The 12,097-nt window shown below is 38.9% G+C and overlaps 1 protein-coding gene and 1 long non-coding RNA gene across 4 annotated transcripts in view; both read left to right on the forward strand.

Annotated features, from left to right (window-relative positions):
• Positions 1–4,910, forward strand: part of LOC143303293 (uncharacterized) — an 86,008-nt gene extending 81,098 nt beyond the window's left edge. Inside the window, exon 3 of the long non-coding RNA XR_013059443.1 lies at positions 4,742–4,910. This is a non-coding gene — a long non-coding RNA (uncharacterized LOC143303293). The remainder of the gene's footprint in view (positions 1–4,741) is intronic.
• Positions 1–12,097, forward strand: part of Fas3 (fasciclin 3) — a 343,542-nt gene that overhangs the window by 274,793 nt on the left and 56,652 nt on the right. The gene's annotated exons all lie outside the window — the stretch shown is intronic.

The raw sequence follows: 12,097 nt of genomic DNA on the forward strand, positions 1-12,097 counted from the left end.
TTAGAGGAACAGAGTAAACCTGTGCGAAAATCGTTCGCCAAGATGTAACCGCGGGCAAACAATCGGACAAACGAATAGCGAAAAAGAGAGACAAACTAGGAATACAAAAAGAAAGAAAGAACACTTAAGTGAAAGAAAAGAAAATGAACTAAGGAACAAGAAATGAGTATAGTCTGAAATGGAAAGAGAAAGGTAGGAGGGAGGTGGGAAAAAGGAGAGAAGGAGCCACGAACACTGTCGAGATACACTTGGAAAAGGCTGAAAGAATAAGACGGAGACGAAGGCAGAGCGACAGAAAGTTGGCAAGTCGGATAATGGCGAAGTTATGGTTGCAACTCGAACCTCAATCCTTGTATACTATCTTAGTATACGACTACGCTAACGATGCTTTAAGCCACAGCGTAACGTAGCTACAGCTTGTCAGTTTTACCTTTCGACGACTTTAAACCGCCAGAATTTTCTTCGTTCGCTGTTCATATTCAAAGCATCCTCTGATGAAGAAAAGCGTGGACACTGGACATATTTAATCTTGCCATTTCCCGAGATTCTTTCGTGGATCGTACAGGGACAGGATATAGGGATGGCTATGCAGAAACGAAAGATATCAAAGCAACGAATGTTCAATGTTGTTAATAAAATAGTATAGTGGCAAGTGAATGGAAGAAAAAATGTCAGGAATTTCCATTAGTTTTTCAGAGTAGTAGATTTGTAATTTAACGAAATACATCTCTGCTTAAAGCACACTTTCGTCGAGAAATGTCTCTGAAAAATAGATGAATTATCATCCGCATGTTTCTTGCACGAAATTATTGTTCGTAGACGACGCTGTGATTTATCGATCAGCTGTCGAGGGAATGCAAGGACCGACAGTTCTTGCTCCAATTTATAACGATTGGATAGATAGGTCAACGATTTCCGGGCTGAAGTGCAAGTGGAACGAGAATAATGGACTGGAAGCTTTGCTTTATTTGATTACCTGCTCGTGCCGCTTACGCATCGTCGACTCCTGGCTTCGCTGAATCGTCCATTTTACATTTCGGAAGAAGCCATCGCGCGCGAGATCCTTCGAAAACTTACATGGTCACGCGCTTGTCACATTTTCAGGACATATGTATTTACTTACAGTCGCTTACATTTAAATTGCAAACATCAATTTGACGTTGATGAAGCTATGAAATAGTAACGAGGATGGTTGAAATCGTAACTGAACTGCGTCACGAACCTACAACTCGTTTCTAACTTGATAATTTTTATTTCTTCTTCATTTGAATGATATTTTGTCATATACCTTCCATTTTGATCTCTCTGGTGCAACGTTGGATTCTTGTTGCCAAATATTACTCTACGTTTTATATATTCTATCTTATTGCTCGTATATCCTGTGATAATAAAGAACTGAGAGGATAAAAGTCTGAAGTCCTAGATATCTCTCAGCACCGAGTCAGTCTCTACAGACAAAGACAAAATACCACGGTGACCCAAGACGTTGCTGCGTCAATCAGAACAGCTACTTGATTTATACCCCAGCCATATCACAAAGACTACTGATCTTCCCCGATCAGATACCTGAAGAAAGAATCGTAAAACTGCATTTCACGGTTGACGCCGGGCTCGATGGCCCGCTATCAGACCGCGATATTAAGTTTCGACTGACCCTTCAAGGGAGGAACGTTCATAGAGTTTACACTGAGCAGCGGTGAAAATTTCCCGCGGGAAATGGAACGAAGTAGGAAATATCGTCGTTTCCATATGCGCGCCACGTACGATGGCGTGCGCATACACGCGAAAAGACACAGCTAATTCACGTGCTGAAGTATAATGTACATATACGTTTGATCGTGCGTTCTGTCGGAAGTTGGCCGATCACCGACGCAATCCATTAACAAGTTATTGCTCAATAATCGCGTATGTAATTACCAGCACGGCATAATTAAACGACGAAAACAACAAAGCAACCTCTACGAGGATAACACAAGAGATGTAGTCCGTGGCATTTGAATTAACCATTTAATCATTTCGGTTGGTTCGATGAATTTATGAATTTATTAACGTCGAGAATTGTCGAATTGGAAGGTTTTTAATCAGCGTTTCTTCGCGCAATAATTTACCAATCAACAGCGTTAGAGAACTGACGAGTTACAAATTCCAGGCTATAATAAACTTCTACAATTTTTCAACTTTGTGCCAAATAGAATGATCAGATAGTTTGTACTTTATAACACGTTTTTATTTACACGTGCGCTTTTGTATTTCTTTTCTTACTACTCTTATTTTATAAGCTGCGTTTCAAGCCACATAATAATTCTTAAAGGCTTCAACAATTTCGCTAGACATCGTTTCCCATACGTGTTTTAATACTTGCAAACGATTCCATCATCGAAATTGTCACGTAAAATTAATGATAAAAAAGGAGTAGCTGAGCAATAACTTAACTTGACTGTGCTTTTATAATTTTGTAGACTTTTATTCACGAAAATGATTAAGTATAATATTACAATGAAGTAGCGAAGTTAAAAATAGTTGTTCAAATCACGGCCAAAATTGCACACAAGATTAGTCTCGTGGTCGAATGCTTGCGGTTTTTATACGTTGCGTTTGTAGGTGTTGAGAGGATCCTGACTGCCCTACGTAATGGGGAAAGTGTAACGTTGGGCCAAGTACAAAGATCAAGTCAAAGCCTAACGGTTCGCTGTCAGATAGTATGGAATGACGTAGATTTGGTTATGGTCGTTGTCACAAAATCATCCACCTATAACCACCTAGGCTTCTCAACTGCTAAGAGTCCACGTACGATCCGTCAGAATCGAACTGCATAATAGCTAAACAACGTATTTAAACCGCGTATCGACTATGCAAACTGAGCTGATCGCGTTGGACCAGTTGCCGGGAGCAACGATCGAGTTATCGTGATTTGCATTGGGTCGATAAACAGCGGAACAATTCCGTAGCGTGGCAAGGATCGTTCTCCATCGTCCATGGAAAGTATCGCCGAGAAACATTGAACCGGCCGTTCTGTCGCCGGCTGAAAGTTGCTGTCATTTCGGGACCCGTGGCAACGTCTAGCTGGTTATCAACGTGTTAAACTACGTAATTCTGCGCGAGGCATAAACTTAATGCCGTAGTCCCCCGACTCCGGTTCTCTCTCCTTCGGCGCACCCATAACCGAGCTATGACGGGTTATGCAGCAGTGTACGTACGTGTATCTCCATACGGTTGCCACAATCGGAGCGAACAGGCTGGATAATCGCGCGTGCTTGCTCGCGTAACTTCTCGTGGGAAATTGTCGAGAGGCGAGCGTATCGCGCGGATACGAAATCTCGTTTGTGTTGTCGAGCAAAGTGGTAAACGCGCGCGAGCGCTGCATCTCACAGGGCGAACGTTAGGTAGAGTAAAGGCATTTTTTAATAAAAAATGACGAATGATGTAATTATGTACGAGAACTATGGGAAGAAATTCAATAAGTTGACGAAGAATTATTCTTGTTGATTCTGCAATTTTTATGCTACTTAATAACTAGAGGACAGTATTTTAACGTTAACCATACCAGGACTGGTCAAGTGACCGGTTTGAAAATATAATTAAAAATTGTACATTCGTTGTTATTTCTTTTGTTCGTCTAACTTTATGTAAATTTCTATATCAACAAAAATTGATAAATCGATTAAACAGATAATATAAGAATAAGAAGAAGAAGAACTGGCAAAGTTAGTGCTAATGTACCTAATAATTGAGAAGAAGACTCGTTAAATCGAAAGATACAAGTCGTTTAGAAATAGCTGATAGATCCACGTAGTTGACATTTTTGAAACGTTCAAAGAACTGACAAAACTGTACATACGTACGTTTGATGCTAAAGTGAAATAACAGAAAAGAAATTGATAATATAAAATTGATTAACGATATATTACAATTTAAAACTGTTCTGCAGTAAAACATGAAAGATATGATTTATTATTCTTTCGTCCTGTGAACTTGAAATAGAAAAGGGAAAGAAAAGTTGTAAGTAATATGATAGCGGGAAGAATAGTGGAAAACTTATATGAACTGGTGGAAAGAAACGGATATTTCGCACGGTGGCTGGCGGCTTGTAAATTCGTGGAAGAGAATTATTGCGGTTGACGATATTTTTACGAAGGTCTTGGACTGCAAGGCGGCGACACATAGTTCACAAGGGTGATAAAGTTTCAATTGCAAAAACGGCAAGTCGTTGGCGATGTTGAAACGTCAACTCGAGAAAAAGCTTATGAATATTTAACAAACAGCCTGGAGCACGAAGTTATCCCGCGTACTTTTCGACGTCCCATGGCTCTCAGGCCCTGTTGAATCTTTTAATTATTCTCGCCTAACTTCTACGAGCAATTGACCAGTTTGCGGCTGGTCGAAACTTTTTGCAGGAATAAGAATGAAGCCCGTTAGAAAGCGGGAACGCGGTCCTTAACCTGAAAATTCTATCATTGTCGTCAGTTTTCCCGCGCGACGAGAGAAGAATTTTACAATTTCAAGAAATACTTCTTCCTCCCTTTTGTTTTCACTGAATGCGGAACTTGAGTTTAAAATTTTAATGAAATTTCATTTCTCCCGTAATAACCTAACTGGTATTATTTTGAGTTTGCGTTAAATTGTTGGCAAAAGTTACTATTTCAATTCATTAGCCTATTAAAAATTCTTAATCTTTTTTTCTAACACTGGCTAACGATAAAAATATCTCGTTTCCGTAATTAATTAACTCTTTCTGTTTCAGGTAATCGAGTTCGTTTAACCAATTACGAAAAGCAAGTTAGATGCATCAGAGGATAGAATGCACGTGAATAACGTAAGTGAATCTAAAACCGGAACACCTGTCATGAACTCGTAACATTCGCTATTACAGTGATATACAATACTCTTAAAACAGTCTACGTTTCGTTACGTGACACAGAGCATAAAGTAGATCATTCGTCTGTATTTCGAAATCCTCGTAACTCCGTTGTGTTCCAGCTTGATAATAAAGCTAGAAGGTTGTACACGCGAGCTTTATCCTATCCTACACGCATTGCTATGAAACATTCATTGCGAAGACAGAGGCAGCGATAGAATATTCACAGTAATATTAACGATGAGCGTACAAAGATTTTTATTTAGCATATTAATCGTCAAACCGTGTGGTAATATAAATGTCCATCGCTAAAAACCACTCTTATCGCATCACACATTCTCTATCGTTTCTTTATCGCCAACCACCACTTCTACTAGAAACATTCCAATTTCTATCATTGTTACACGTTACGTTAACACGTAAGCTGTACGATAAACACGTCGATGTACTTTGAGATACATTTTGCAGCTACGGTATTTAACGAGAATTCCGATCGAGACAATCATTCACAGAACGTTTGGTGAATCGATTGTGCACATTTATGGGGTGTTCCAAAAGTTCTCCCATGAGAGACAATATCTTCTGATACTTGGTAATTCACGGACAGCGCAAGAAACAGCTTCCAATTCCCGTTAATTCTACGTACGGCGATGAAACCGGCGCACGATCGTGCGGAGCGTTTGATCAGGTATCCGGGCGTTGTTTTTCCACGCGGGAGATTTCCCCGTGTATCGAGTTGGATTGCTCTCCGTTGGAATTCCCTTGGGCGGTTTCTGCCGCCGTGAAAAACACCGTGGAGGAAAAACGGCCAGAGTTTGCGGGCGACTTGATACAGCAAGCGTGTTGGAAAAACTAATTCCACCGATACGGCACGTGGAATTTTGCGACGAACCGAAACCGATCGCGCGACGATATCGGAAACAGAACCACTCGCCGATTCTCGAGGTAATCGAGATATTTCATTGTCGAGGGAAAAACCAGAGGAATGGAACCAGGCTCCTTGGGAGTTCGCTTGTTTTACCTGCGAATTAATAATGCGAGCCGTTTGTCGGCTGTATGGCCAAGGTAAACCTGACTCTCGCCTTTATTGAAAACGAAACTTATCGAGGACGACCGAACTTCCGGCCTGTTTACCTTGCCTTCTACCTTCGCCATGCAACTGCCGAGTGGATTTTGTGACGATGCTTCACGAAACTTCGCCACCGGGATTGCCGACTTTAATTCCTCGTTTGGAGCCTGGTAATTGAAATTTAGAAGGTGAAGGGGACAGGGGGGAAGATCTCCAGAATGATAAACGCGTTTTGTACTTTTAAGAAGTAATGCAGTTGTGTCAATGCTTGAGTGAGAAGAAACTGGATAAACGTTGTTAGTTTACAGCGTCTTTATCGCATATTCTATTGCATAGATCGCGTCAAGATACGAGTACAGTGAAACTTCGTTTATATAAAGATCATTTGTTCGAACGAAATTTTGGTATCTAATGGACGATTAAGTGGTATATAAATGAAAAAACGAACAAGCGGTTGCATAATTTCTATTTCTATCTTATTTGAGATTAATATACTACTATAACTGGTTGAATATCATATATAGAAATGCTGGATCACCATTATCAGTGTTCAATATTAGGTAGCTTTGAAGGTAAACGGGATCGATCCAATATAAGCGGCAGCGTATGCTCAACAGACTGAACAAACATATCTAGAATCGATTAAACATACTTAATGCTTTGGATTCAAAGACGTGGTAATGGTAACGTATATTGGTACGAGTACTCGGGTAGCCTAATCGTATTTCCACGAAGACTAGCTATTTAACGAATGTATTTAATTACTTACCAAAGTCTGGAAATACGTATGTATTAGGTCGTCTGAAAAGTTTCTTTCGTTTCATAAGGAAATAATGGATTTCCCGTTTTATATTATTTTATCGAATCACGTATGATCCATTTTGTTCTATCAAAATAAAGATTACAACGTTCGACAGATTAGGTTTCGTGTTTGTATAAAGATGCATCGTTATAAAAGACGTGTCTGTGAAAGAAAGACACTTTTCGGACAACCTAATACTTGACGAAATATAATCAGACACGACCGTATTAAATCATATTCGGTAATTGGACAAAACCAACGTAACAATTCGCATACTTTCGGTATTCAGAATCTATTTTTCATCGAAATTTAGACCGCAATGTTACAAGTCACCCTATAAATCAGCCCCGCGCAGGTATGTTGCATCATCACTCTCTGTAATAGAACCCTTTGCTAAGCGATAGTTCAGCTATTAGTTCGGCGAACTACGAGCTCTGATCGCGTAATTACTTCTTACGGTACCTGCAAAAACATGACCAATCGCATAATAACCATATCACGTCGATTATACAAAAATAATCAATTTCGACCTCTCACCTCGGAAAGAAGTTTAGCACTGGAACACGAAAGACATTAAAATCTTCACTAAAATTTCCTAATAAACGTGAAGACTAGTTCTCGAGCCTCTGAACCAAACATCCCATTCGAATAATTCCAACATCGTCGAAAACTTTCATTAGAAGAGCTTCTCGTATGCTTTTAAGCTTCAATCAAAACCTGTTCGAAAAGAAACGCGCGAAACACAGGTGCGCGGGTGTATCGAGAACTCTGAGAAGTATTCGCTAGGCGTTTCACGTTTCAGCGTGAACAGGGAGCGAAACCGTAAGCAAGGAACGTCGTTCTAACTGAACTTTCCAACAGATCAAACATCTGTCGCCAGCTCGATGCCAGCGGAATCCATTTATCCTCCTCTGGCTTGGCCAGCGAATAATTATATTCAGCAGGGATCGGTTTTAAGAGGCGCATGCCTTCTCTCTCTCTCTTCTTCTCTCTCTCTCTCTCCTTCTGTGCCTTTATTTCTCCTTTGTCTACCTTCGTCGCAGACCCGCGAAATCAAAACTTTCTGACCTAATAAGGTATTCGTGGTGTGGCACGGTATTTGTTCTTCGAGGTTGCCGGCGTTGCAGCGGCTTATGCAAATCCGTGAAAACGGCCAAAGACCTGCGAGTCGTCAAAGGGAAACGGAGATCACGAGAAGAGAAATGTAGCATCTTGTAAGAATCGGAAGTTTGCTATATTAATTGCGCCTGACGGGAATGATACGATCGTCGATCGTAGTTTGATATCGTTGTTCTTGATCGAAGAGCGATCGAGTGTAATTGTGGTTGTGAAATCAGTGGATGGCTATGAGAAAGAAAATCGATCGCTCGATGATATCTTAGAGAATGGAATTTTCATTTCGTTTGTAATTTCAGTTTAGTTAATTCACGTAAGATTGCATTTATATTGTGATCACCAAAAAGGGATTCCACGAATTCGTTCAATACCTTTTTCCTTACTATTTCTTTTTCTATATAAATTCTACAACCTTATAAAGTTTGAAAAAGTTGAAATATTCTACATATCTGCGTGATAAATTGTTCTAGTCAGATTATAGAAATTCCTTTTGTGCCTCCGGTTCGTGTTGTCGGCTTCTTTAACGTATCTGTTATTCCGATACAAGTTCTACAGATTATTTCTCTGTTTGTTTCTTGACGAGTTCATTTCTTGCCTTTTGATCCGTTTTAAGGCAAACGTGTCTCGTATAGTAGAAGAAGGATCGTCCGAGTAATTTTCTATTCGAATCTTCCCCCGCTCTTTTTCAATTTGAAACATTTATTTGGTCTCGCCACAACGTCCAGCCGAGGAGATAAATTTTGTCAGAGCACAGAGAAGAAAAGATGTGGACTGGTGAAATTTTCTAGGAGTTATGCAAATCAGGAAGTAGGATCAACGGATGAGAAACGAAAACAGTAAAAGTATTATAGAGATGTTATATTACAGGGAGATAGGAAAGCACTCGTGCTTAATTGCGCACACGCGACACCGACGTTATGATAATAACCACGATAAGAATGCGCAAGTTCTGTGACCTAATGAGATATTCATTTCGTTGGAAATTATGCCCCGTTTGCACATACAAGCGTCCCGCGAAATACCTCTCTCTTCCGGCAATGAATTTTAAATACAAACTTGAAAACAAGAGAATGTTCATTGAAAAACACAGAATCAATTGATACGGTAAAAAAAAAAAAGAAATTACAAATTACACACGTTAAAAATTAAATGCATCTACGTTGAATGGCTGAACATACAATAGGTGAAATTCTGCTTTAGTCTGGCATTCACTTCGTATCAAAAAGTACTTAATTGCCGCGTAGTTATGAAATTTTCTGAATAATACATACAGGCAGCAACTATTATTCTATGGTTGGTAAAATAAATTGTTAGAATTAACAAGCTCGCGAATTTGTATACTACAGAAAGGTATATCATTCATATAGCAATTCGCACGCAATTTTCGTTCTATTTCGTAATTCTAACAGTACAAGTACGGTTGTACTATGAGCAATAGCTACGGTGCAAAATATACAAATTATGTTTTAGTAGAAATCGTATCGCTTTGACGAAACAAGCCCTCGTTTCCCATTAACTTCAATAACGTTGGCAATAAAAAATGAAAAAGAAAGAAATTCTATCCATTCATTTAGATCGTATACTCTAATGAAACTGCGACAGATAAATTAAACTTTAATACGACGTAAAATCATTATGCGTCGCAAGCATGCCATCCATTTATCGTTCTCGGATCATTTTCCACCCCGTAATCGTGACTAATCTTTATGAAACACGCGGTAAAGAAAGAAAAGGGGTCAAATGCGTGACATGAGTCAACCCCTACGAAAAAACAGAAAGAATGTATTATTTAATTATATTGTGTTTAATTTAATTATATCATATACGACGTAACGAACGAATTACAGCGTAGTTGTAAAGAATAAAAAATAAAGAAAAATAACAGTCATTTTAAATATTTTTTAGAAAAAAGTCAGTGTTTGAGCAAACATTAATTTTCATTTACGTGGAAGCCAGTTAGCGATAAATTGGGAAGAAATTTGTAAAAAAAAGAAACGACTAAAAAATATTCATTTTTGATTGCTCTGATTACGAATAATCATTACGAATAATTCCAATTTCTTTTTTGATTACCGCTAACCATTATCGACGAGAAAAATTCTGTCTGCTTGTATTTGGCTACTACTGCTATTAAAAAAATTATATAACTTTTTAATGAAAGTTTTGAGGTTGAATTTTAAGTTTTAAAGGAAAACGAAATATAGAACCTGATAAAAGAAAAAAGAGAAACTTTCGGAAACTTTGAAAATTGGGAAATAAGACTGTGTGCAGATACTTTTTGACGCCACAGCATTTTCAGAAACGAGATATACAGGGAAGTTAAATTAATCAGAAATCAATGTAAAACAGTCAGATCGATGGCGTTCCAACAAGAAAAATTCTTCGGCGTGTTTCGTATCGTAACGAGGGAAACTTTCGCGACCTGATAAGATATTCCTGTCGGTATACGGTATTTGACGCTTTCGTGGACTTATGCAAATCCACGGAAACCGCGACGTCGCGTCGGGCAGAGAAGGCAGAGGGAGAAAAAAAGAAGAGAAAGAGAAAGCGGAAAGGGGGGACGGAAGCGAAACGAGAAGATGGAAAGACGAACGACACGCGCGGCTACAAACGGTTGCATGATAATTTCAAGTTGTACGAGTTACACACGCGTGTAAATATTTTACCGCACAGATGTCGTCGGATATTGTGAAATATTCCGTAGCCACGTCTGATTTCGAGAAAGCGAAACGATATATACGTTTTTCATATTTAATTTTCCAGCGTACTTTGGAACAAATGAAAACGACGTGCAATTTCAGGATACACGCGTAGAACCGCGATGATAACCTTGGACTTTAGTAGGCATACCTTTTTTGTGAATTAAAAAACATCAACTTTTTATTGCGTTGTTTTGGTAAGAAAAAAAATAGAACGGAGCAGCAGTAAAACGTCTGAATTTTCTTAACGTTGATTAAACTTTTTATTTCGCTTTCTCCTTTAAATTTCTATTTCTCTGCCACTTAGTTTTTAAACAACCTACGGAACGCGTTCTTAAATTCAAGAATAACGATAGTCTGATCGTTCGGAAAACGTATATTTCGTTGGCTATAAAACCTTGGTAAAAACACGAATCGTTTATTAACGTTGTTGTATAAAAAAAAATGGTAAAACGATTGAACGATCGTAAAACATAAAAATTTTGCTGAGTCGGTAATTTATTCTTGGATAAACGGATGTTACGCAACAAGAGGCAGTAGTAATATCCCGAATGGATCGGACAAAACATCTCGCCAGTCATTTCGAGACGCGAATGTAATCCTCAAGATTCAAGTACCTACAAGTTTAAGAACGGATGGGGACGCGTAATAACGAAAGTGGCGATAAAATGCGAAACGATATCGGTGAATCAGTGAATCGGTGGAAGAGAGACCGGGTTGATTTACAAGAAGGATTATTAAGTCAGCACGTAAGCTCCTTGAGTTAGCACATAATCCGTCCGATGGATATAGTCAGTTTACAAGGCGCAATATCTCGATTTTAGTACTACAGAGGTTGAACTGGTTGGTGGCTGAGTCGGGAATAACAATCCGAGAATAGATAGGCAGTGGATATATGGATTATACGGAGAGAATTATACGACTTGGACCGTAACGTCTTCGAATTTAATGCAGAAGCGACGAGGCCTGCCATAGCCGCCAGCCATTCCCCATGAAACCCGATCGATGTTTAATTTCCTACGATCGTCCTTGTCGGAATAAAAGCTTTGCTCGTTGCCTCTCTGCTTAATTCACTGGCAAGTGGTTCGGTTATATCACCGCTGAATTTCTTACACAACCGATCTCCTTTCGTCGATCTTTCTCCATTTAATTCCCGCGACACGCTTAAAAGGTTTTAACTTGGAATTTTATATTCTGTGCGTTTATACTTGGAAATTAACCCTTTGTGGCCCAATGACATTTTGTTCCGAATGATTTATACTCGGCGAACGCAGTGGCTCGCGAAAGTAACTTTTACGCCCAATAACTTTATTATATTCGTTTCTGTTGAATCAATTTGTTTATTGCAAGCAAAAATCCTGCAATAAAATGGAATATCGAGTCTACACAGGACCGTAAAAAGTATTTATCTGGGAATTTTTACAACCTGAACGTACAAATATATTTTTACTACGAATAAAGAGAAAATATTCGAATAAAATTCTCCCGCGAATTATAAATTCGCCAACTAACAATTTTTATCAAACTGCTCGTCTACGTTTCGTTCAAAAATTCGA

Source organism: Bombus vancouverensis, chromosome 10 (genome assembly GCF_051014615.1).
Source record: "Bombus vancouverensis nearcticus chromosome 10, iyBomVanc1_principal, whole genome shotgun sequence".
Taxonomy (NCBI): Eukaryota; Metazoa; Arthropoda; class Insecta; order Hymenoptera; family Apidae; genus Bombus; species Bombus vancouverensis.